This window comes from Nomascus leucogenys, chromosome 7b, assembly GCF_006542625.1.
Source record: "Nomascus leucogenys isolate Asia chromosome 7b, Asia_NLE_v1, whole genome shotgun sequence".
NCBI lineage: Eukaryota > Metazoa > Chordata > Mammalia > Primates > Hylobatidae > Nomascus > Nomascus leucogenys.
The window spans coordinates 87,261,451-87,287,971 of NC_044387.1; the positions used below are offsets into that span (position 1 = coordinate 87,261,451).

At 33.6% G+C, this 26,521-nt stretch overlaps 1 protein-coding gene across 7 annotated transcripts in view; it reads right to left on the reverse strand.

Moving 5' to 3' along the window:
- Nucleotides 1–26,521, reverse strand: part of SPOCK3 (SPARC (osteonectin), cwcv and kazal like domains proteoglycan 3) — a 480,219-nt gene that overhangs the window by 103,065 nt on the left and 350,633 nt on the right. The window lies entirely within an intron of this gene.

Sequence of the window (26,521 nt, forward strand, 5' to 3'; positions counted from 1 at the left end):
TTTAAACCCTGCTTAAGTGTGTATAAATTCAGGAGTTCATGCAGCAAGTAGGTTCAGATTGGATCAAAAGACAGAAATAGAAGCCTAGAAAATAAGTGCAGTAATTAAATTTAGAAAAAGCAGGTGGGAAGTAGGCTTCCTACTCGATGAACTTGATATGGCTTTTGTGCCTTGGGATATTTGAAGGCAACCAAGTTAGGAGTCTTGGAAAGAAAAAAAAATAAAAAATAGGAAGGCAGTAAAACTATGAAAAAGACTTGAGTGTAGCAAATTGAATAAAAAGTAACAAAGAGAGAATGCACCTGTCAAGTTCATGGGCTCATACACAAGTGACATGACATTGAGAGAGCATAAGAGAAATAACCAATTTTGGTTAAGAGTTAGTATTGCTACTAACTTTTTTATCTTACATTACAAAATAATCTAACCTTTAAACGTTTTAAGTGTTCTCTTTTACAAATCTTTGTTATGTTTGTTAAATACATAAATATCGGGAAAATGACTTAATCTTCCTGAGTAGCCATTAAAAAGTCTATAAAATGCTTTGTTAATATTACATAAATCATTTTATTTGATGATGCTGATTTTTCCCCTTTTCTAGCAGATAAGTCAATTAAAAATGAAGATTGAACTAGATCTTTACCATTATTTTTCTTTCAAGAGTTTTCAACAAGCATTTACTATTTATCACATGACTTTTATGTTTACTCATTGGTTTCATTTGTATTATCATTTACAATTTGTGGTCACAAATATTATAATTTTTACATACTTAAAATTATTCCTTCAAATTCAGGAAATACAGAGAACACCACTAAGATAATCCTTGAGAAGAACAACCTCTAGACACGTAATCGTCAGATTCTCCAAGGTTGAAATGAAGGAAAAAATGTTAACTGCAGCCAGAAAGAAAGGTCAGATTACCTACAAAGTGAAGCCCATCAGACTAACAGTGGATCTCTCTCTGCTGAAACTCTACAAGCCAAAAGAGAGTGGGGGTCAATATTCAACATTCTTAAAGAAAAGAATTTTCAACCCAGAATTTCATATACAGCCAAACTAAGCTTCATAAGCAAAGGAGAAATAAAATCCTTTACAGACAAGCAAATGCTGAGGGATTTTGTACCACCAGGCCTGCCTTACAAGAGCTCCTGAAGGAAGCACTAAATATGGAAAGGAAAAACCACTACCAGCCACTGCAAAAACACACCAAAATGCAAAGACCAATGACATTATGAAGAAACTGTATCAACGAATGTGCAAAATAACCAGATGGCATCATGATGACAGGGTCAAATTCATACATAACAATATTAACCTTAAATGTAAATGGGCTAAGTGCCCCAATTAAAAGATAGAGACTGGCAAATTGGATAAAGAGTCAAGACACCATCAGTGGGCTGTATTCAGGAGACCCATCTCACATTCAAAGACACACATAGGCTTAAAATAAAGTGATAGAGGAATATTTACCAAGCAAATGGAAAGAAAAAAAAAAAAAAGCAGGGGTTGCAATCCTAGTCTCTGATAAAACAGACTTTAAACCAACAAAGATCAAAAAAGACAAAGAAAGGCAGAACATAATGGTAAAGGGATCAATGCAGCAAGAAGAGCTAACTATCCTAAATATATATGCACCCAATACAGGAGCACCCAGATTCATAAAGAAAGTTCTTAGAGACCTAGACTTAGACTCCTACACAATAATAGTGGGAGACTTTAACACCTGACTGTCAATATTAGACAGATCAATGAGGCAGAAAATTAAGTAGGATATTCAGGATTTGAACTCAGCTCTGGACCAAGCAAAACTAACAGATATCTACAGAACTCTCCACCCCAAATTAACAGACTATACATTCTTCTCAGCACCACACAGCACATATTCTAAAATTGACCACACAATTGGAAGTAAAACACTCCTCAGCAAACGCAAAAGAATGGAAATCGTAACAGTCTCTCAGACCACAGTGCGATCAAATTAGAACTCAAGATTAAGAAATTCACTCAAAACCACACAACTACATGGAAATTGAACAACCTGCTCCTGAATGACTGCTGGGAAAATAACAAAATTAAGGCAGAAATAACGAAGTTATTTGAAACCAATGAGAACAGAGACAACGTACCAGAATCTCTAGGACACAGCTAAAGCAGTGTTACGAGGGAAATTTATAGCACTAAATGCTTATATCAGAAGGCTGGAAAGATCTGAAATTGACACATTGGACATCACAATTACAAGAACTAGAGAAGCAAGAGTAAACAATTTCAAAATCTAGCAGAAGACAAGAAATAGCCAAGATCAGGAAAGAACTGAAGGATATAGAAACACAAAAAACCCTTCAAAATATCCATGAATCTAGGAGCCGGTTTTTGTAAAAGATTAACAAAATAGACAGACCACTAGCAAGACTAATAAAGAAGAAAAGAGAGAAGAATCAAATAGACACAATAAAAATGATAAAGGGGAGATCACCACTGATCCCACAGAAATACAAACTACCATCAGCGAAAGCTATAAACACCTCTACACAAATAAACGAGAAAATCTAGAAGAAATGAATAAATTCCTGCACACATACAACCTCCCAAGACTAAACCAGGAAGAAGTCAAATCCCTGAATAGACCAATAACAAGTTCTGAAATTGAGGCAGTAATTAATAGCCTACCAACAAAAAAAAGCCCAGGACCAGATGGATTCACAGCCAAATTCTACCAGAGATACAAAGAGGATCTGGCACCATTCCTTCTAAAATTCTTCCAAACAATAGAAAAAGAGGGACCCCTCCCTAATTTATTTCATGAGGCCAGCATAATCCTGATACCAAAACCTAGCAGAGACATAACAAAAAAAGAAAATTCCAGGCTAATATCCCTAATGAACATTGATGCAAAATCCCTAATAAAACACTGGCAAACCAAACCCAGCAGCACATCAAAAAGCTTATCCACCACAATCAAGTCTGCTTCATCCCTGGGATGCAAGGCTGGTTCGACATAGGCAAATCAATAAAAGTAATCCGTCACATAAACAGAACCAATGTGAAAAACCACATGATTATCTCAATAGATGCAGAAAAGGCCTTCGATAAAATTCAACATCTTTTCATGCTAAAAACTCTCAATAAACTAGCTATTGATGGAACATATTTCAAAATAATAAGAGCTAATATCACATTGAATGGGCAATAGCTGGAAGCATTTCCTTTGAAACCGGCACAAGACAAAGATGCCCTCTCTCACCACTCCTATTAAACATAGTGTTGGAAATTTTGGCCAGGGCAATGAGGCAAGAGAAAGAAATAAAGGTTTTTCAAATAGAGAGGAAGTCAAATTGTCTCTGTTTGCAGATGACATGATTGTATATTTAGAAAACCCCACCATCTCCGGCCAAAAACTCCTTAAACTGATAAGCAATTTCAGCAAAGTCTCAGGAAACAAAACCAATGTGCAAAAATCACAGGCATTCCTCTACACCAATAATAGAGCGCCAAATCATGAGTGAACTCCCATTCACAATTGCTAGAAAGGGAATAAAATACCTAGGAATCCAACTTACAAGGGACATAAAGGACCTCTTCAAGGAGAACTACAAACTATAGCTCAAGGAAATAAGAGAGGACACAAACAAATGGAAAAACATTCCACGCTCATGGATAGGAAGAATCAGTATAATGAAAATGGCCATACTGCCCAAAGTAATTTACAGATTCAATGCTATCCCCATTATGCTACCATTGATTTTCTTCACAGAATTAGAAATAACTACTTTAAAGTTCATATGGAACTAAAAAAGACCCCATATAGCCAAGACAATCCTAAGCAAAAGAACAAAGCTGGAGGCATCATTGCTACCTGACTTCACAGAATACTGCAAGGCTATGGTAACCAAAACAGCATAGTACTGGTACCAAGGCATATATATACACCAATGCAACAGAACAGGGGGCTCAGAAATAACACCACACATCTACAACCATCTGATCTTCAACAAACCTTACAAAAACAAGCAATGGGGAAAGGATTCCCTATTTAATAAATGGTGCTGGGAAAACTGGCTAGCCATATGCAGAAAACAGAAACTGGACTTCTTCCTTACACCTTATACAAAAATTATCTCAAGATGGATTAAAGACTTAAGTGTAAAACCTAAAACCATAAAAACCCTAGAAGAAAACCTAGGCAGTACCTTTCAGGACACAGAAATGGGCAAAGACTTCATGACTAAAACCTCAAAAGCAATTGCAGCAAAAGCCAAAATTGACGAATGGGATCTTTTGCACAGCAAAAGAAACTATCATCAGAGTGAGGAGGCAACTTACAGAATAGGGGAAAATGTTTTCAATCTATCCATCTGACAAAGGTCTAATATCCCGAGTCTACAAGGAACTTAAACAAATTTACGAGAAAAAAGCAAACGACTCAATCAAAAAACGGGCAAAGGATATGGACAGACACTTCTCAAAATAGAAGATGGAATATTGTATTAACTTACGATCAAACTAGGAGTCTGGTTGACAACTTATATGAAAATTTTATGAAAATTGAGTATTTCAAAAGGATATGCTCCTGGAAAATATTATATTTCCAATCAGAAATGAGCTAGTGAAATACCCGCAAATATAAATAGGTTTCTCTATTGAAAATAATTTTTAATCTTCATGAATGCATTATTACCTCATCAACTCCATATTGCACGTCCACGTTATTTCTAGGTTGAAATACTTCAAGATAAATATAATTAAAAACATGTTTCTTAAATTATTTATCGTACACAAAACTGAGCTTCTGAATAAAAATAATCATGAATACTTCAGTTCTAAATTGGACCATGACTGTGGAGCTAGTAAGAGTGAACAAATTGAACCTTCCTCTCTGCAAGCTTAACCTAAGTTAGAAGTCCCATATACGAACAGTAAAGAAGACGCCTGATGAAGGCATCATTTTAATGCACAGTTTGCAGAATTTAGAGTGAAGTGATTTAGTGAGATTCTGTGGAATAACACAGTCTACAGTCTTGTTTCAAATTACTGTTTCTTCTGACATTCTGGATGAAGATCACAATAATAATAACTATAAAAATAATAATGATAATAATTTCTCAGATACAGTGATGGAAGTTATTTTTATATTTTCCACCCATAAAGTTTTAATATGCATGAGAAAGAGATAGAGAAGAGTGTTCCATACTGGTGAGAAAAAGAAAATGTTATTTAAAATTATAGGATATAATGGACAGGTTTCAGTACAAATGAAGTCTGAGTTTAAGCTACTATGATTATCATAAAACAGTCACTCTTATTATTTAATAAGTAAGCACATGTTGAGATGAATGGTTTATAAGTATAATACACTGGAAATGAATTCCATAATTTTGGAAAAGTTATTTGGCTAAATTTTAAATGATTATTGACTAATGAATTATATTAAATAAGTAAAAAAAATTAATTACAGGTAAAGAAAACTAATGGTTTTAAAGATTAGGCAAATGTGTAGTATATGCTAATATAAAGGTAACATAAAATAATTATATTTAGGCATAGTTATAAAACATTAATTGTAGGCATATAAATTAGGGCATAAAAGTATAATGATGTTTTTAATCTTAAGTACCAGATACTAATCTGTGAAAGAAAAAACTGAAATTGAGAAACACATTATGTTGAAGTAAAAATATTCTTGACTCCCAACATATATATGTTCCAGAAAAAAGTTTATGTTTTAAATTTCATTACTTTTATATGTATATAGTATATGTATGTGGTACATATACCAGTTGATTTGTTGGATTAAGAAATAAATGGCATTATTTTAAAAATAAGTTTTGAGAATTTAAACTTCTTTATTTCCATTTCAGTTGTAATTTTAAGGAAATAAATTAGCTAACTACAAACTCTTATATAATTTTGAGCTTTTGTTGCTTCTTGCTGCTGTAGTTACACATTCTGGAAGCAAAATATAAAAATTACCCAGGTACAGTGGCTCACACATGTAATCGCAACAATTTGAGAGGCTGAGACGGTGAGATGAGAGGATCACATGAGACCGGGAGTTTGAAACCAGCCTGTGCAACATAGCAAGACCTTATCTCTACAAAAACAAAAAACAAAAAACAAAAAAACCTAGGCATGGGAGCACAGGCCTGCAACTGTAGCTAATCAGGAGGCTGCAGTGGGAGGATTGCTTGGGGCCAGGAATAGAGGCTATGGTGAGGTATGACTTATGATTTTGCCAGCGAATTCCACCCTGGGCAACACAGTATAACCCTGTGTCTAAAAACTTAAATCTTACAATGAGTATAAATCTTACACTGAGTGTCACCTGGACTAACTTGGAGGTATGAAGTTAAATTTTCTTAAAACCTATATCCAGGTCATCTCAGGAGGATGACCATAGTATTCAAGTATAGATCATAAAATAAATCCAGGAAAACTCACATTTCTCTGAGAAACAGTAATCTAGCTTATGCATACTTTTATCTATTTAAACATAAGAAGAATGGGACAACGTTGTTGAAAAAGTCAAACTATATCAATATAATTTTCTTCACTTAATCCCACAAAAATAAAACAATGGCTACATGCTAAGTGTACATTTCTCAAACTACTTGGAATTAGGGCCTATTTAATGTAAACGGAACGGTCTCTGGCCAAAATTTACAAAATTTGTCTATTATCCTTTTTTTCTATGCTATGATGTGCAGTATGATTTTATGTTTACATATTAGTGGCTTCAACAAAATTTATAGTTTTGATAATCGAGCCTAATTTTTGGAAATAAAGTTTTAAAGAACTGTATGCTAAGAAAATCAATTAAAACCAAATGTTTAGTTAGATGGGAGAACTGTTGGTGTTTTCATTAATTATTCAGAAAATTACAAAGCTGCTCCCAGGCTAATGGAGCAGAGCTCTCCATTTGACTCAACTGAGCAACCACAGACAAATGCCTGGGAGGACTCTCTGGTGCCTGATCTTGCAGGATCAGCAGGAATAGCTAAAAGGACAGTGCTGCTAATTTCACAAAATGTAAATTGCTGATATTTTGGTCTTTTCAGTTCAAGCAATCAGAGCTAAACATATGCCAAATTATATAGTCAAAAGTCTTAAAGCAGTAGGCATAAGGCCATCTAAGCAAACCAGGGAAATTAAGATCTTTGGCTCTCCCTTTTCTCTCTCAGAGCTCCAAACTAAATCCTCAAGAAGCGCAGCTTTTTGGCATATTTGTGCTCTTGGTTTCCAGAAAATCTGGGCAAGAAGATAACAATACTATAACATCTACAATATTTATACAAAAGAAATGGCACCATGTCTAGTAAAAACAGTTTACACTGAGTCACAGTGCCATCTTTGTATTCAAAAGGCAACTAATAGCATTATACACCAATACATTATGTAATTATAACGAATAGAATTCTGTGTGTGTGTGTGTGTGTGTGTGTGTGTGTGTTTGAGATTTACAGTTTTACCTCCAAAATGTAAGGAGCTTCAAAGTCATTCCCATACTTATACTAAGAAAACCTGAAGAAACTGGAAAACACTCTTTTGGGACCCTTCAGATAACTGATATTATAGGGCAAATCATCACATGAAATCTAGAGAGTCAGGCAATTTCATACAGATACAGCACCTGGGATTTTTTACTTAAAGCATAAGCTGATGAATGCCATAAACAAGTAGAAATACTTAAACAGTAATTTTTATTTACTCCAGTAATTGCTAAAGGCTGAGTGTGGTCCAGCTTGAAATTGAGAAGCTCCTGGGGCTACAATCAAAGTCTCACATTTTACAGTTTGTCCTCCAGGAACCCTACAATGTCCTCATGGGGAGGATCTGAGAAAGTTCTCCACATGACCCTGGAAGAAGGAAAGGAAGTGTGGCTATCATGAAATCTTCTTAGACTATTCTCACTAATGAATCCCTGGTCTTTAGGAGAAGGACTTCACCAGCGGGCAATGCTGGTCCAGTATCCCATTTCAGGGACGGGAATTCTGCTCTACTCCCATAAGAGAGGGACAGCTGAGATCAGCTTAGTTGGAACCAAAGTATTAAAGTAATAAGTTGATAGTGGCACTATTATACTTGAAGACTTCAACATTTATCAGTAACTGATAAAGCACAAAAAAAAATTAGTAAGTGGATCGGGGACCTAAATAGTGCTACCAATCTTCTCAGTCTAATTGATGTTTACAGAATACTCCATCCCAAACCCATATTCTTCTAAAATGTGCATGGAACATTCACCAAGACAGAATACATTCTGGGCCATAAAACACACCATAAAAAATGTAATATAATAAAAAGCATATTAAGTATATTCTTGGAACACAAAGGAATTAAACTAGAAATCAATAAGAGAGATAGTTGAAAAAACCCCAAATATTTTATAATTAAACAAAATAATTCTAAGTAACCCACAAGTCAAGATGAAGTCTCAAGAAAAACTAAAAATTACTTTGAGCTAAATGAAAATACAACTCATCAAAACTTTTGAAACATAAAGTGTTTAGAGGGAAATTTATTGCATTGAATAGATATGTTAGAAAAGAAGATAACCTAAGCTTCCTGATACAGTTTGACTGTGTCCCCACTCAAATCTTATCTTGAATTCTAATCCCCATAATTCCCACATGTCGAGGGAGGGATGCAGTGGGAGGTGATTGGATCATGGGGATGGATCCCCCCATGCTCTTCTCATAATAGCGAGTAAGTTCTCACAAGATCTGATGGTTTTATAAGAATCTGGCATTTCCCCTGCTCACACTTGTCTCTCCTGCCACCATGTGAAGAAGGTCCTTGCTTCCCCTTTGCCCTCCGTCATGATTGTAAGTTTCCTGAGGCCTCCCCAGCCATGTGGAATCGTGAGTCAATTGAACCTCTTTCCTGTATAAATTACCCAGTCAGAGGCATTTCTTTATAGCAGTGTGAGAATGGACTAATACAATTCCATCTCAAGAGACTAGAGAAAGAAGAACAAATTAAATATAAACAAGTAAAAGGAAGAAAATGATAATAAAAAACAGAAGTCAGTGTAACTAAAACAGTAAATCAATAAATAAAATCAATGAAACCAAAAGGCGATCCTTTGAAAAGATCAATAAAATTGAGAAGCATAGAGATGAATTAACCAAGAAATAAAAAGAGGGCAAAATTAGCGGTATCGGGACAGACCAAAGGGTCGTCACTACTGCTTTCATAGACATTAAAAGGATAACAAGATAGTATTATTAACAGCTATATGCTCATAAATTTGATAATTTTATTAAAACAAACCATGTCATTGGCAGACTCAAACCACCAAAACTCTTTTAAGGAGCAATACATAATCTGAATAGCCCTATACCTATTGTAAAAATTGAATACTTGGTTAAAACGTTGCAAAAAAAGAAAAGATCTGCCAAGGTACTTCAGTGGTGAATTCTATGGAACATTTAGAAAAAAAAAATTACCAATTCTATACAAAATCTTCCAGAAATTTGAAGAGAAAGAAACACTACAAATAATATGAGACAGTCTGCCCTAATCCTAATGCCAGATAAAGACATTACAAGAAAATTACAAACTAAAATATGTTATATTTTAGCAAAAAAATCTTTAAAAATATTAATAAATTATTTTATATATATTAAACAATATAAAAAGAGTTAGCAGTATTTATTCCAAGAAGTAAGCCTGGTTCAGCATTCATAAATCAATGCAATGTAACATATTAGAATACCAAATAAGAAAAAAAAATTGACCATACCAATTGAGGCAGAAAAGTAATTTAACAAAGTTTAATACCCACTCTTGACAAAACAAAGTATAAAGAAAAACTTTCTCAATCTAATAAAAGGCACACACACACACACACACACACATATATAGATATATATCTTAAGTATTTTAATTATGACAAACTGAAAAATTTTCCCCTAAGGTTCAGAACAAGAAAAATATCCTCTCTCATCACTCATATTAAATAGTACAGTAAAAGTCTTAGTAGTGTAATAAGACAAGAATGAGTAATAGAATATGTAACAGAAGGTAGGAAGTATACATATAGGATATAGAGAAATAAAATTATCTTTATTCACTAACAACATTACTGGCTACATAGAAAATGCTAAAGAATCTACAAAAGTCTCCTGAAAGTAATAAGCTAATTTAGCATTGTTGCAGGATACAAAGTGAGCCTCCTAAACACTAACAATGACAAACTGAAACTCAAGATGGAAAAACAAAAACAAACTATACATATGGATATACACATAAACTTATATCCATACAAAAACCTGTACATGGATGTTTATAAAAGTTTTACTCACAGTTGCCAAAACTTGGAAGAAACTGAGATAGCCTTCAGTATGTAAATGGATAAATACACACAGTGGGGCATCCAGACAAAGCAGTATTCTCCAGCACCAAATAGAAATGAACTATCAAGCCATGAAAGGACATCAAAGAAACTTAAATAAACATTATGAAGTGAAAGGAGCCAATATGAAAGGCTACATAGTGTATGATTCTAACTATATGACTGTCTTAGTTATTTTTTTGTTGCTGTAACAGAATATCTGAGATTGGATAGTTTATTTAAACAAAGAGCTTTATTTGGCTCATGATTCTGGTGGTTGGAAAGTTCAAAACTGGGCATGTGTATCAGGTGAGGGTCTTATGCTGCTTCAATTCCTGGTGGAATGCAGAAGGGAAGCTGGCATGTGTAAAGCAATCACTTGGTGAAAAAGGAAGCAAGAAAGAGAAACAGGGGAAGCCAGAGTCTTTTTAACAACCTTCTCTCTCAAGAACTCATCCATCATGGAGAGAGGGAGAGCTCATTCACCCCTTTCAGAGGACATTAGTCTCCATGAGGGATCTACTGCTGTGACCCAAATACTTTCCACTAGGCCTCACCTCCCAACACCACCAGACTGGGAATCAAATTTCAACATGAGTTTTGGTGGGGACAAACCAAACCGTAGCAATGACATTCTGGAAAAGAAGAATGATGAAGTTAAAAAAAAAAAAATCAGTGGTTTCCAGGGCTTGGAGAAGAGAGGAATGAAAAGGTGGAGCACAAAGTATTTTTATGGCAATGAACTACTTTGTGTAATACCATAATGATTGATACTTGTCATCATAAATTTCTCCAAGCCCATAATATGTACGATAGCAGAGTGAACCTGAATGTAAACTATGGATTTTGGGTGATAATGATGTATCAATAGTTTCATCAATCGCAACAAATGTACTAGTATGATGGAGGATATTGATAATGGAAGAGGCTATACATGTGTGGATGTATGGGTTATATGTTAAATTGCTGTACCTTCTGCTCAATATTGTTGTGAACCTAAACTGCTCCACAAATAAAGCCTATTTTAATAAAAATGAAAGTTTCCATTTCAAATACTTATAGGAGACATATATTGGACTTTGAGAATCATGATGTAGATACATTCTAATGTCCTTTCTTTAAGCTTCCCTGTTACTACTAAATTAGTTTGATTCCTGACCAATAAATTTATAAACTCAACTCATTTAATTTGAACAGTTATTTTCTCTACACTAGGCACTGTAGATGCTAAGAACATAGGTTGGTAGTTGGGGAAGGGTATAGAACTCAATAGAAACAAAAGGGACCGATTCTAAAGGAAAAAGAGGAAGGCAAAGGGGCATCAAAGATCTCAAAAGCATGTGGGTATTCACTCAGAAGAAGGAATGGATTTCATAATAATATTGTTTAGAACAATTTCCCAAGTGTCTCTCGTGTGTACATGCACCTTGTAGTAGCTTTTGTCCCAGACTGTCATTTTGAAGATGCATGTATAGCAAATGATCTTGGGAGACTGAGATAGTGTCGCCATGCAGGGGCGAGAACAAAATCTGTTGCTTTCCAGAAGAGTAAAGATAATATCTTTCTCTGGGGTAGAGTTTGGACAAGTTTGCTACTATCCTCCTTATAAGGATGGGGGTTACCTAAGCTTGGCGTTCCTCAGCTAAGACTCAACCCCACCATGTATACAGCATTCTCCTGAGCTGAATCCCACCTGTGAGCTTGTGACCAAGGAGAATGAACGCAAGCAAGAAGTTCTTGTGAACAACAATCAGAGTCCTAAATCTCTGATCTCAAAGTCTCCTGTATGCTGCCAGCATCTGTGAGATTGTGGCAGGTAGGCTTTTTAGCTTCGAAGTAGGGAAAAAGCATCAGACCCTTGAAAAATATAGGTCTTTGATAAGTAGAATTGATTATTTATATAATGTGCTAAGAACATTGTATCTGTGTATTCAATTTAATCTTCACAAATACTCAGTGGATTTTGCTTTACCTATATTGTAGAAGAGGAAACTGAATTAGCATGTAATTGCTAATCTCCTCAATGTCGAACTTCAGGACAGTGGCAGCGTCACCCATGTAAGCACACACATGTGTGGCCCCTACATCTGTGAGTTTAAGTACAGGAATCAAGTGACCCCCTGGACACTTGAGTTTTAAATAGAAGACTTTACGATGATCAAAATTTTTGGAAAAGTAGATGGTAGAATTGTATTTGGTACATGACACATATGCAAAATGACAGAAATTAGGGCAGATGCAAATTTAATATCTTATTGGAAAAAGTAATCCCTAAAGTAGTAGTATTTTAATAATAACTCTTTTGCCTGACCTAGTTAAGTAATTATGTCAATACCTTCTATTTATATAAATAGACTAGAATATCAGAAAGTTGTTCTGATCTGCCCAAATTGTAAGACATTTTTGTCTTAAACAAATAACTGTGCACCTTAATTTGTGCTATGCTTACATATAGCTAAAATCTTTAAGAAAATTATCTGATAGAGGAGTGAGTGATATACAAGTTTTTTAAAGGACATATAGATATATTTGTCATGTTTACAATATGTAAATCACTAATGCCATATAAATATTTATGACAGGTTGGTTATTACTTTTGATAATCAGTATCACTTTTCTGCAACACTTTTGCATATTTAAAAAATAAGAAGCTGTAAGTATGTATTATTAAAATATTCACTTTTAGAAAAAGTAAATAGTTCAAAAATCCCAAGTTAGTTTATATAGCCTCAGATTTTCTAGTAGGTGTGATATTTTTGTCTATATTATTAATTTTAATGATTAAATACTTAATCATGATATTCCTTTCAGTTATTCATACATCATTTTCTATAATGTAAATAATATTATTCCTGTCTACAACATTAGAAGTTAGAAGACAAATGATCAAAGCTTTCACATACTGAGGAAATATGCTATTTTATCTGGCATTAAATTCTATTTACCATACTATTTACCAATTCTATGTTCAAAATAAAGAGTTTTCTGATATCGAAGCTCCTAAAAAGTTTACCATACCCACACCCTCTTTAAGAAAATATTAAGGCATATAGCTGTAAGTCAAGAAAACCAAAGGAGACAATATAAGAAAATGGAAAATATTAAATTAGAATAATTATGGACATAGACTAGGAGTGGAAATTACAAGTGTTACAGATGAGAATTTGCGCAGGTTTAGGACCAGACAGGACTGGACCGGAACAGAGTGTAGAAAGGTCTAGAATAGACAAAGTGCCAAGTGAAGAGCAAGCAGTTTCTAAGCAGCAGAAAGCTGTGATGTTACCTCATTTTCAGAAATTTGGTCAGTAATTGAAACAACTCTGAAAGAATGTAGACAGTTTACTACTCATGGCACAGCAGGTAGCAAAAGCTTCTTGTTCACATGAGTTCCCATTGCCCCCTCAAGTCACACAGAGGCAACAGGAGCCAGCCCAGCAGAAGGCGGAGCACACAGATCTGTGGCACAGCTGAGGAACACGGGGCTCAGGAAAACCACAACCTATATGGGATTGGGAGCAAACATAACTGTTGCCTTGGAAGAAGGCATTACCTTTACTACCGCGGGAATTAAACAAATCTCCTCAGAGAAGTCAGGGGCTTTGTTACAGCCTAATTCACCCACTCACTTGAAGGGAAACATTATTTCAAGAATGTTTGCTTGGAAAGATAGTTCAAGACTTGTGGGAACACCGTGAAGAACTGCTTTCCTACATACGGCTGGGAATGTGACTGGTATTTTCTTACAATTTGAGACTAAAGAATTTTGAAAATATGGCAATGGAATTTTTTCTTTCCTCTTGACGAAAAAGAAAGCTATTTAGAAGCTCCGTGGAAGAGAGTTAAGAAACTGAAGAAACAAAAACTTATGGCCTGGGGAAAACAATTAGCATAAAATAAATACACATAAAAGTAAAAGCAGAAAAATATCAAATATCATGTTAACTAAAATTTGGCATGATTTTAAGCAAACAATAATGTTGAATAGATGATCCATCAGGTCTTGGCATTCTAGTTTTATTGGCACAAGGATGTACAGCATTTTGTAGTGGTGATGAACATGTATATATAGCATAATATATAGTATATTATAGTAAAAATTATTTACAAACAATATTAATAGTATTTGTTGATTTTTAACATTTAGTATCAAACTCCAGACTAATCATGGAAGACTTGTTTTAGTTACATAATAATATTTAAGTGTAAAAAACATAAAATACATGTAGGTAAAGGAAGTCAAGATGAATGAGCAGAAGTTTTTGTAAAATTAAGGGTGCTGGTGACACTTTTCTGAACTTGATGGAACAAGAAAAAAATTTACATTTATTGAAAGGTTAAAAATTACCAGTGAGATAACTTTAATAATAATTCACTATCACTATGGGAAGTTTGGGGTAGAGAAATAAGATAAATATTTATTTTTCAAAATAGTAAATATTGTCTCTAATTGATACATTATCAGTGAAGGGATACACACATCAAAGTTACAATAGAAACAACCAAAAGAATGAAATATCATAGTGGTTAAAGTGGTTACCTCTAATCAATAAAACAGGATTTAAAAGGTTTGTTCAAGAACAGTTGCTCTCATTATATTTTGATTTGTACTAGTTAGTATTTTACCACAAACACAAATTATTTTGTCAAAAAGTTCTCCTATAGAAACCAAAATTCTGAACCTTTCAGAGCCATTTTAGACTTACTGATTGTGATTTAAAAAGTAGATTTCTCTGCAGCTATTTTCTCTGGTATCATTGAATATTCCTTGATTATTCTCGCTTTGGGTAAATTCTGTTATTAGAGTTGAGATATTTCTTTTATGGTGTTAAAACTGCCAAATTTTAAGTAAAGAGTTCCATTACAGAAAATAAAATAAAAGCAATTAGAGCTCTCACGTTCAGAAAACATAAGCTAAATACAAATAAACATAAATGTATTATTAGGCAAATGTAACAGAATTTAAATCAAGTGCTATTAAATACTAGATCTTTGGTAGGGATGGAAGAAAAAAGAATGAAAATCTCAAAAGGGCAGTAAACAGGAGGTAAAATGGTTCCACAATCCATTTCAGAGTACATTATAATGTAAAAGTTCTCATTAACAGGTCATTTTTGTTTAGAGATAAACCATACTTGCACTCTTAGAGATGATTTGGGAAAAGGATATTAAAATTCTTGAACTGATTTGTTTGTTTGTAGTAATAACTTCATTACAAGTGATTTTACATTTAACTGATGTTACTAATTATGTGAAAATAGTAGAAAGTAATAATTTTGCCAATAAGTAGAAATTTGGTGTAAATATACTTTACAAGAAATGCACAGAAAATATTAATTAGTAATACATTAAGTAAATCATCTATTGCTACCATAATTATCATTCTGCATCACCTTGGAAATATGAAAAATGCTACCAGGAAAGATATAAACAAAATGGCCGGGCGCAGTGGCTGACACCTGTAATCTCAGCAGTTTGGAAGGCCGAGGCAGGCGGATCACCTGAGGTCAGGAATTGAGACCAGCCTGGCCAAAATGGTGAAACCCTGTCTCTACTAAAAAAATACAAAAATTACCTGGGCAAAGTGGCGCATGCATGTAATCCCAGCTACTCGGGAGGCTGAGGCAGGATAATTGCTTGAACCCGGGTGGTGAAGGTTGCAGTGGGCCGAGATCACGCTACTGCAATCTACCCTGGGTGACAGAGCAAGACTCCGCCTCAAAAAATAATTAAAACAAAGATATAAACAAAACTTCTAAGGAGAGAAAAATAAATGATGCATGTTTACTTGTTGGCATCTCAGAATGTTTATTATGTACTATTTCATGAAAATTTGGCACCCAAATATATACACTATAAGAAGTTGGCCAAAATCATAGCCAACATAGGCCAATAAATTTTTAGACTTTCAAAGAGCAACCCCAAATGATTTAACATTGCTTTTTAAAATGTGTATTTAACTCATAGATTGTTGTAATTTCATTTTAAAAATACAATGTCAATTCTTTATGTATCTCTGCTTGGTAAAAATAATACAAATACTCTAAGTTATTTCACACATATCACCAAAATTATATACTGTGATTGAAGGGGCACATGACCTATGACCATAACAGAAAGAGAGACTCCAAAGGGCTAGTAAGACACTGTAATTAGGAGGCAGCAATCATCGCTTCAAATCCTTGCTTTGGTGCTTTATTAGTTGTGTGACTTTAGACTGGTTACTTAACTTCTCCGTGGTTCAGGTTAATCATTTGTAAAGTGAAGCAAGGATACAAATAGCATCCACATTCTAGGGCTTTGTGAGGACTAGATGAAATAAGACATTTAAATAATACATGCAGCGAAAGGAGTGTCCAGCATATACTAATAAGGGCATAGACTAATAAGTCTAGCCCTTTTACTTTAAAATGGCTACAGATTTATGTTCAACAAATTTAAGAGATTTAACCAAAGTTTAGAAAAGTGACAAACCTGGGTTAAAATCAGTCTCTTAATTAAAAAAAAAATAAATATGAAGAGTGTAGATAAGGAAGGCAGAAAGACTATCTGGTAACTATTTTAAATTACAGAAATGTCTCTTCACTTTGGAACTTCAGTTTCCTCATGTTCCCAGCTTGTTTACCAATAAGAGTTATAGCCAGGCATGATCATGATGGCTCATGCCTGTAATCCCAGCACTTTGGGAGCCTGAGGTAAGAGGATCGCTTGAGGCCAGGATTTATAAACCAGCCTGAGCAACATAGTGAGACTCTGTCTCTACAAAAATAAAAATTAAAAAAAAATAGCCAGGCATGGTGGCGTGCACTTATAGTTCTAGCTACTCAGGAGGCTGAGGTGGGAGGATCACTTGAGACCAGGACTTTGAGACCAACCTGGGAAACATAGCAAGACTTTGTCTCTAAAAAAAGTGTAAGATTTAAAAAAAAATACATATTTTGAGAACTAAATGAAATGACAAAGGCAAATTACCTTGCATATAGTAGGTGCCAGATAAATGTTATTTTCACCACTTTCCCTCATATTTTACATTTGTACTGTGTTCTTTGAACTCCACTGAAACAAATTATATGTTGGGAATGGGGGATGGAACAGCAGCGGGAGAAGAAACATTTATTGGATACTTATACAGTTTGGATCTGTGTCCCAGCTCATATCTCATGCTGAATTGTAATCCCCAGTGTTGGAGATGAGACCTGGCAGGAGGTGATTGGATCATGGGGGATAGTTTTGCCCTGTGTACTGTCCCGAGTTCTCATAACATCTGGTTGTTTAAAAGTGTGTACCATCTCCCTCTTCTCTCTCTGCCTCCTGTTCTGGCCATGTAAGACATGCCTGCTTCCCCTTTGCCTTCTACCATGATTGTAAATTTCCTGAGGTCTCCTGAGCAGCAGAAGCCCTGATGCTTCCTGTAGAGCCTGCAGAACCATGAGCCAATTAAACCTCTTTTCTTTATAAATTACCAACCTCAGATATTTATTTATGGGAGTGCAAGAACAGACTAATACAGATACCTACTATATATGCCAAGTAATTGGTTCACTTTATTTTACTGAACTCCTGCTGGACTGAGGTTGCTTTTTCTATAGTTACTACTGATTCTAACGGCTGAAGTCTGTGGTCATTTCTCAGGTGTCATGTTACTGAACATTCCTTCTGTAGTCAAGAGTCAAGCTCTTTATCTCTTTCAAGTCAGAATTATTCCTCAGCTTCTGGTACACTGTTCTCTCCTGTTTCTCCTTAAGTCCTCCACAGATTCTTCTTCCTTTTCTGACCCATGCATGTATAGTCTTTTCCAGAACTGAGCCACTGCTTTTCCCACTTTCTGTTCCTCAGTGGATTTCGTTCACTTTTATGATTTGATGTATTGCCTGTAAATTCTCCAGCGTTTACTTTAGAAGAACCCAGACTACTTCTCTTAGATGTGTAAAGGCAAATGTGTCTACACTTGGTTTGGCCATTGACACCTTAAAAACACTGAGTCCAATATTGAACTTAACAACTTTCCCATGTCGTTTGAATTCTCTAACAATTTTTCCATCTCAGTTTTTTCACCATAATCTTCTCAGGAGTTATCATTAATTCTCCTCTCCTTTCCTAAAGTCAATCAACAAGGCATAACCATTTAGCTTCCTAAACATTTCTTGAATCTATCATCTGCTTCCTATCTCTAATATTTTAATCACAATCATTTCAAGCCTCAGTTCTTACCAACTTCCTAACTGCTCATGCTCCTCCATTCTTGAACCATCATGTTTAACCTTTATATATCCCTCATTAAGTATTTAAAAATCCATATATAACATTCTTCATAAATGTTGAATTCACTGAAAATCTTTGTGGACTGGTATGTTCAATAATTTGCTAAATATATTACTTCTTTGTTATATTATCCCCTATCTATCCATAGACCTTTGTAATATGATTTCCAAATAAACTAATCTAATACTGAAAAGATGTAAAAACTCAGAAAACCATACAAACTTTCAAAATATACTTTTAAATTAGTTGTTATATAGATTAAAATGTAATACAATTTTACTTTTGTAATGTTTTTGAAATTAAAAAAATTCACAGGCATAGTTTACATTAACATGTAAATAGAAACATCAGTCACATAATTGCATTTTTTTCCTTTTCTTATTTAGTCACTTGCAAAATGTCTAAAGTTTGTTATTTGCAAATAACAGAAAATGATATATCCATAACAGAAACGATTTATTCCTAAGATAAATTAATGTAGTAAATTGATTAATAGTAATTAACCAAGCGATTTCAAAGTATAATTACAAAATAAAAAAGTATAGAATTGTACGCACAGTGTCTTTACTTCAACTAACTTACTTGTATCAAATATATTTTACAGAAAAAGAATTCATTTTTATTTATTACTTTTAATTCAATATGGCTTCATTATTTATTTTGGCTCCACAAAACATAGATAATATTTGTCCTATATCTAAAATTGACAATCTTTGATAATTTTTTCCTATTTCTGAAACATCAATTCAACAATTTCTTTATAAGGCTCTGTAAATACTGCCTTAACTTTGCTTTCCTTTCTTATTTTGAGGCTTAAAATTATCATGAGATCCTGAAATCCTCCTAGATTTTTTGAAGCTGATAAGTTACATAAAGAAACTATAAGCTCAAATATCATTTTAAGAGACTGTTCACAATGTGTGATGCTAAACTTCAAATATATTTCATTATTCTTTCTTGTACAAAAGGATTTCACAGAAGATCTTCTAAATACAAATCAACTGACCTCATTTATATATTTGGAAAGCTAATACATCCTATACTAGAAGTGGAATAGCAAACATCTCCTTATTATCATACATTATATTTAATATTGGTACAAGTAAATGCTGTTGAATATGTGGTAGATCATGCTTTTTAAGATACTTACTGGGTGGAAAGGGGGATGACAGCCATGTGAATTATAGAAATAATATTTGATTTTGCACTATTATTTGTGTGCATATAATTTTTATTTATTTCCTTCCTTGTAATAAGCCTGAATGGCATGTGGTTTCTACGTTAGAATTCAAATGTGTAAAGCACACTTAAGCTAAGGTCAGCATGATATAAGTTAAAGTGTAGAGATAGTCTGAAAAACAGTATCACTCCCTCCAGGGTAATTTTATGTGCTTTTTCAAGAAATGTACTCATCTTAACATACAGATCTCAGGAAAAGAGTTCACCAATATCAACCTTTTAATATATCTCAACATATCCATTTTAAACCAAGAAATGCTCAGTTTCTGATTTCATCTTCTGGCCAAACCACACTGCACTATGGTGCTGACTGGGCTTGCATCAATTCTGATTTGTTGGATCCCAGTTCAAACTTGTTAAATATTTTGACTATGACCACTGCTTTTAAGCGAGTCCTTATATTGCATTTTGTAAATAGTTATCTTAAAAGAACATGCCATATTACGTACTGAATAGGAGTTAAAGAAGGAATAAGTATAAATGTCCTTTAGTGCTACAAGAATTAATACAGAGCTATTTTTCACTTTTATATCTGATAATATACAACTACATAAACTCAAAATTCAAAATTTCTAAGTAAAATTAGTAGGGAAGTTAAAATTTAGTCCAACATCAGTTTCACAGATAATGTAAAATATTTGTGTAAAACATGAAATTCATTATTTAACACAAAAAAATAGTCTTTAGAGAAGACATTGAAAACTGCCCTCTTTCAGGTTATGTTCTGTTTTCAGACATATTAATTTAATCCAAGAACATATTTCAAATAATCCAAATGAGTAAAACTTTATTTTTATTATAAATAATTATGCAACACTTGCCAATAAACCTATTTAATTTTATTTTTCCATGTATCCAATTAAACAAAATTACAGAAGAACTTACCATTTATGAATACACTATATTAGTTATGGAGAAGCATGCATGTTGTAAGAGTATATTAATACACTGATGTTAATCTGTTTCTCATTGAAAATTCATTCCATAATTCAGAGGATATAAAAAAATTCCATCATACAAAATTAAATGTTAAAACTAAATTATTTGCCACTTGGAAGAAGGCATACATTAATTCTTAATCAATAATACTTTTTCCTTAAATCAGTTAATTTATAATCCTAGCACAATAATGAAATAAACTTTGTTTCTTGATAGGGTTCCATAGCATTTAGAGTACTGAAATGAATAATGGAAAAAATGACTGTGTCAGATTATAGAATAACTCAGTCCCATACCTTGTCATATTGTAAATAAAAATTATCAGGCTTTGCAGTTTAATATGGAAAGGAAGCTAATGATTACAAACCTATACTCATTGCCCCCACATCCATTTACAAATAATACAATCAGTCTCAGATGAGATATCTTTTGTTAAATAAACAGCTATCTTTTTGTTTATGTTGTGGTTGTTGAATGATCTCTGACCTCATACCAAAATTTCATGGGTACCAATGATCTCTGAAGTGAGAAGGACTCATTAAAAATCTGTCTCAAACTTGTGTCTGGTGTGGTTCCCAAGAAAGAATAAAAGCAAGCACAAGATTTTTGTACTTTATTGCTGGACCCATTGTACTTAGAAATGCGTGGCTCACATCAAGGGCCAAGGTTTGAAACAAATGTCTTTTAGTAACTCGTGACAACAGCATATGAATCATTAAAAACTGCTTTCTTTTAACTGCCTAATTTGCATTTTAATGCACACATTCTGATAGAAATTGTCAAAAATCAAGTACCAAAGAATTTAAGAAAATTTAAATAATGTCACCAAAGTATAACTGCTAAAACATAAAGGAATGGGAGTACAGGCATTAACAAATGTGTCCAGATGGTAGTTCGCTATTATCTTTCCCGATGACCTAGATCACCTAGAAAAGCTTTTTTAAATTACAAAATAATATAATGTACATTTAGACTAGTAATTGTATCAAGAAGTAGTATATAGCTACATATATGGCTACATATCCCTCTCTCTGTGTCTAGAAATATTTGTTGCAATGGCTAGTAGCGGTAAAAGAATGTGAAAGACTTGTCAAAGAAAATGACCTATACAGGAGATCGAGACCATCCTGGCTAACACGGTGAAACCCCGTCTCTACTAAAAATGCAAAAAATTAACTGGGCATGGTGGCTGGCACCTGTTGTCCCAGCTACTCGGGAGGCTGAGGCAGGAGGATGGCGTGAACCCGGGAGGCAGAGCTTGCAGTGAGCCAAGATAGCGCCACTGCAGTTGGCCTGGAAGAAAGAGCGAGACTCCGTCTCAACAACAACAACAACAACAAAAAAGAAAAAAATATGACCGATAATAACTTTCAGGCTAAAGAATTGTACTGATGAGTTGTTTCAAGCTCTCAATGTACAAATATTTTGCAAAATATTCAAATACATACTATTAACTATAGAAAAGATTAAATCTCTTCAATTTTTACCACCCAATATGATGTTAAAAGCACCACAAATAAAATTACAAATGGCATTTAATATATGAAAACTTATGTAATTTACTAGGATTCAGCAGCATTTTACAGGTATAATCTGTTGAAATGAAATAGAAGTGCAAAGATGGTTAAATTTGAGGAAATACATCCATAAATCCTAATGATTTATACATTTTATATTTTACAGATGAAGAAATGAGACTCATAAACTTAAGTATATAGCTAAGAACCACACAGCAGTGAAGGACTGGAATTCTAAACTTTATACCCTTAATGAATAAATTAGGTTCTTCACAGGATAACAACGTACAAACCAGAAAGAAATTCCATAAACTGGTTACACACACACACACACACACACACACACACTCTTAGGATTAAAGTCTAGTATGTAGGATAACAGAGTTATACGAATAAGGCGAAATGAGAAATATGATAAGTTACATGATTCTCAGCTCCCAATAAAAGAAACCTCTAGTTGCATTTTTTAAAATGCAGATGAGGATTAGTAGGAATTACAAACCACAGGCCCGGAAAAATAAGCTAGTCCTTTTGGTTAGTATTCTATAAATCACCCAGATTACTAAATTCAGAATAATCTTAGAGGGATTCTTTTTCCTTGTCCATCATATCCAATTGGATTTAAAGCCTTGTGAGTTTCATCTCAGCAATATTACCCCAATTCAATTTTTCCTGTTATTTCTTCATCTAGTATACTTGCTGGGACTTGGTTGCCTTATTTCTAAAATAACCACCCACCCCAACATCAAACAAACAAACAAACAAAAAATTGTCTCAGTAACATAGTAAGTTTCTCTAAGATTTACTAGAAACTGTTAACTCTTTTCAAGTAAAACTTAGGAAAACAGTTTTGGAAATGTTAACTCTTTGCTCAATGACAAAAATGTCAAACATTTTCATATGTCTGACTCAGATAAATTAATTCCAAAGCTTGCATGTCTGGCAATGACCAATTTGCACTGTATCCTCCTTGAAAGTACTCTGTATCCTAGAACGAAGGTATGGCTTTCTTGAAGGTGACCAAGGCCTTCAGGATTCCACGTTCCTTTTCTACTTCCTCCTCTTTTACCCAGCTTCACCTGTTACTTTTCAAAATAGGTTATTTTCCTTCTCTATTCAGGCTTCACTGAAACTCAACAATTCAAACTATCAAGGTGCATAAGGAGTATGTGTTTAGATGCATGTTGGGGTTAAAATATTCAAAATGATATAATTTGAAATGAATTAAATTTTAAGAGGTTAGATATATAAAACCATAAAACTCATAATCATAAGAAAAGTAGTTTGAACTTTGGAATACCCAGATTTGAAGCAAACAGAAAATGTCAATTAAAATGATCTTTTGACTCTAACCAGTGAAATAAATAAACAAATGGAGCACTTTAGATATGTCATATGTCTAAAGTTTACTGTGCTTATGTACCACTATTGTGTAGACAATTTAAGATTTGTCTAGGGTACAAAAATCCTACTTAAAAATAAATGCTTTGTATGGTATTTTTCAATGTTCTTTTTCAATGAACTTTTATTTTGCAAGTCCTTTCTAATTCTTAGGATTGCATTTTATACACATATATAAAATCTGTAGAAAATGGTCTATTCATAGACCATGCTCACAACTATGAATCTCATATTTTCCTGGCCATAAAAATATTAGAGGCCTCTAAAAATCAGCTGAAACGTCAATATTCTTTGAATGAATTTGATCTACTTTACAAATAATACTTTTTTATTTGCAATTGAACAATACGTTAACAAAAAAAGATGGAAGAAAAGGAGGGAATCCATTAAAGGGACTCCAAAACACTGGCCTTTATAATACTAAATTTATGAGTTAGAAAATGAGAAAACTGTATATTTAAGTTACTAATTGAAGAGTGTATGCTTATCTACTGATGTAAAATCAGAATCTAGGGTTTGAAACATGGAATTTATCTGTTTTTATTTATTTAAAATACTTGAATGTATGTATTTGGACCAATTTATGCACATTCTTAATAAGTACATTAGAGAAATACAGGAAAACTTTATTTATTCATACTTTATGAAGAAAATCTATATTTATTAATTTTAATGCATTTCAAGTAGATTTAAAGATTCTGATCTTAACATGGGAAAACATACTATGGTGCCAATTTGACCTCAAATATAGGAAGTCAGAACGATTTAAGAAATACCTCGTTGTTGGTAGTTTATTCCGCACTTTTTCTAGAACAGAGAAGATATTAAATAGAATTTCCTGCACTGCACAGTCTACCTAAGGCATGCTTCTAATGTAAATGACAGTTGAAAGATTAGAAATGATACTAAACTCGGTTTTATATTTCCCCTGTCTCTCAGCCTTTGCCACTGTATGGAAACGACACTCAGAATTAACTGTACTGCTTTTCCATAGCAGGTAGCAAAATCCTGTGCTTGCGTTGCCCTGACAATTTGTCAGAGCAGGATTAGTTTAAATTCTTCTTGCCTCTCTTTCTATGCACAATCGAACACAAATGATCTTTATCCCTTGATGATATGACTTTTAAAAGTTTTCTTCTTGATATATTCATATACACACTATACAGAAAATTTGAGTAATATGAAAAATAATTATTGTTTATTCACAAGAGATCCTCTTCTCAGATGTGCTATCTTCCATCTTTAATGCACAGAGTTCCTTTTGCAGCTTGTGGTTGATTTTCATAAATTAATACTACATCAAAAATACCTTTTCATTCAAAATGAAGTTTAAAAGCAGGAAATCTCATTGAAGTAAAACCTTGTTGAAAGTCTGTGATATATTAGAGATACACACTTACTATGACCACGTCTCAAATGTTGTTCTTAATAGCCTTCAGTGAAAAAATTGGCTCATGGATAGTGAACCTCGTAGGATTTGCTTCCCGCCTGAAGTGGATTTCCAAAGATAAATGTGGTCACTTTTGTCTTCAATTTAATTGTGAAAATGTACTCCATCAGAAGTGGGAATGAGGAAGGCACAAACATCAAAGAATTTCAGTTAAAAGGAAACCACAAGTAGCTTTTTGATTATCTGGGGGCTAATTAGTATATTCAAGGTGGTACTGAAAGTCCTTATTTGGGCTGTGTTGAAGAGAGTGGATTGGAGATGAGGGCTGAGGACTACAGAAGGAACCACGGTGGGTAGTTAAACTTAGACCGGGGCAAGTCAGCAAGGATGAGGCTTAAAGAACAGGGCTCCTGGGCAACATATATGATGCAGTTTATACTGCTCGGGGGACGGGTGTGCCAGGATCTTACAAATCACCACTAAAGAACTTACTCATGCAGCCAAATACCACCTGTACCCCAATAACTTACAGAAAAAAAAAAAAAACAGAGTTCCTGAAAGGCAGCATGGCATCTCTCTTCTACCAACTGGTGCCATTCTTCACATGACCTAATGATTGAGCACTAATTTACCATTAATTTTCAAATCGACTAATTTATTTTTGAATAATAAAAATAGTCTTTCTTAAAGGCAATGCTATAACATTTAATTTTATTTTGTTTTTCATCTTAAATATTACTTAATAAGACCAATACAAGTGGCATAACTGAAATTTGGAAGCTATATCTGTAATAAAATATTTATATGGTACTGTAACATGGAATAACAAGTATATCATGCTCAATGAAATACATAAGTTTATATTAAAGAAATTTCATACTCAATGCATTTTTCCTATTTGCATATCCATTCTTCACATTTCTTAGGGAAAAAGGGCAAAAATTACTTATCCACATTAATAAGGGCACCCAATAATAATTATTAGATTAGAAGAGTTCAATAGTAATAAATTCTATAACTGTTGATGACAGTGCTCTAATGCTGTAAAATATTTTTTGACTTAAAGAAGCATCTATTCTCCACACTTCATTCTTTATCTAGAGGTGCTGAGGACTGGAGCTAGCAGCCATGGAGACTTTTTAAAAAGGCATAAACAATATTTCAAATATAATAATGATACCATGTAAACTATAATAAATAATCTTAAGTCAAGTTATATATTATAGTACATATCTGGTTGAATGCATTTTATTTTTATTAGACAGTAAACCAATAGAAACAATGAATTAAAGACTTCATCCGGTCAAAAAAAAAGTTTAACTTATAAAATTATTACACAGGAAATTATGAAACACAAACTGTATACATGGTGTAGACATCTTTATTTAAAATGGTTAGTATTAATTGACTGAGCAGTTGCAGATCTGATCAAACTACTTA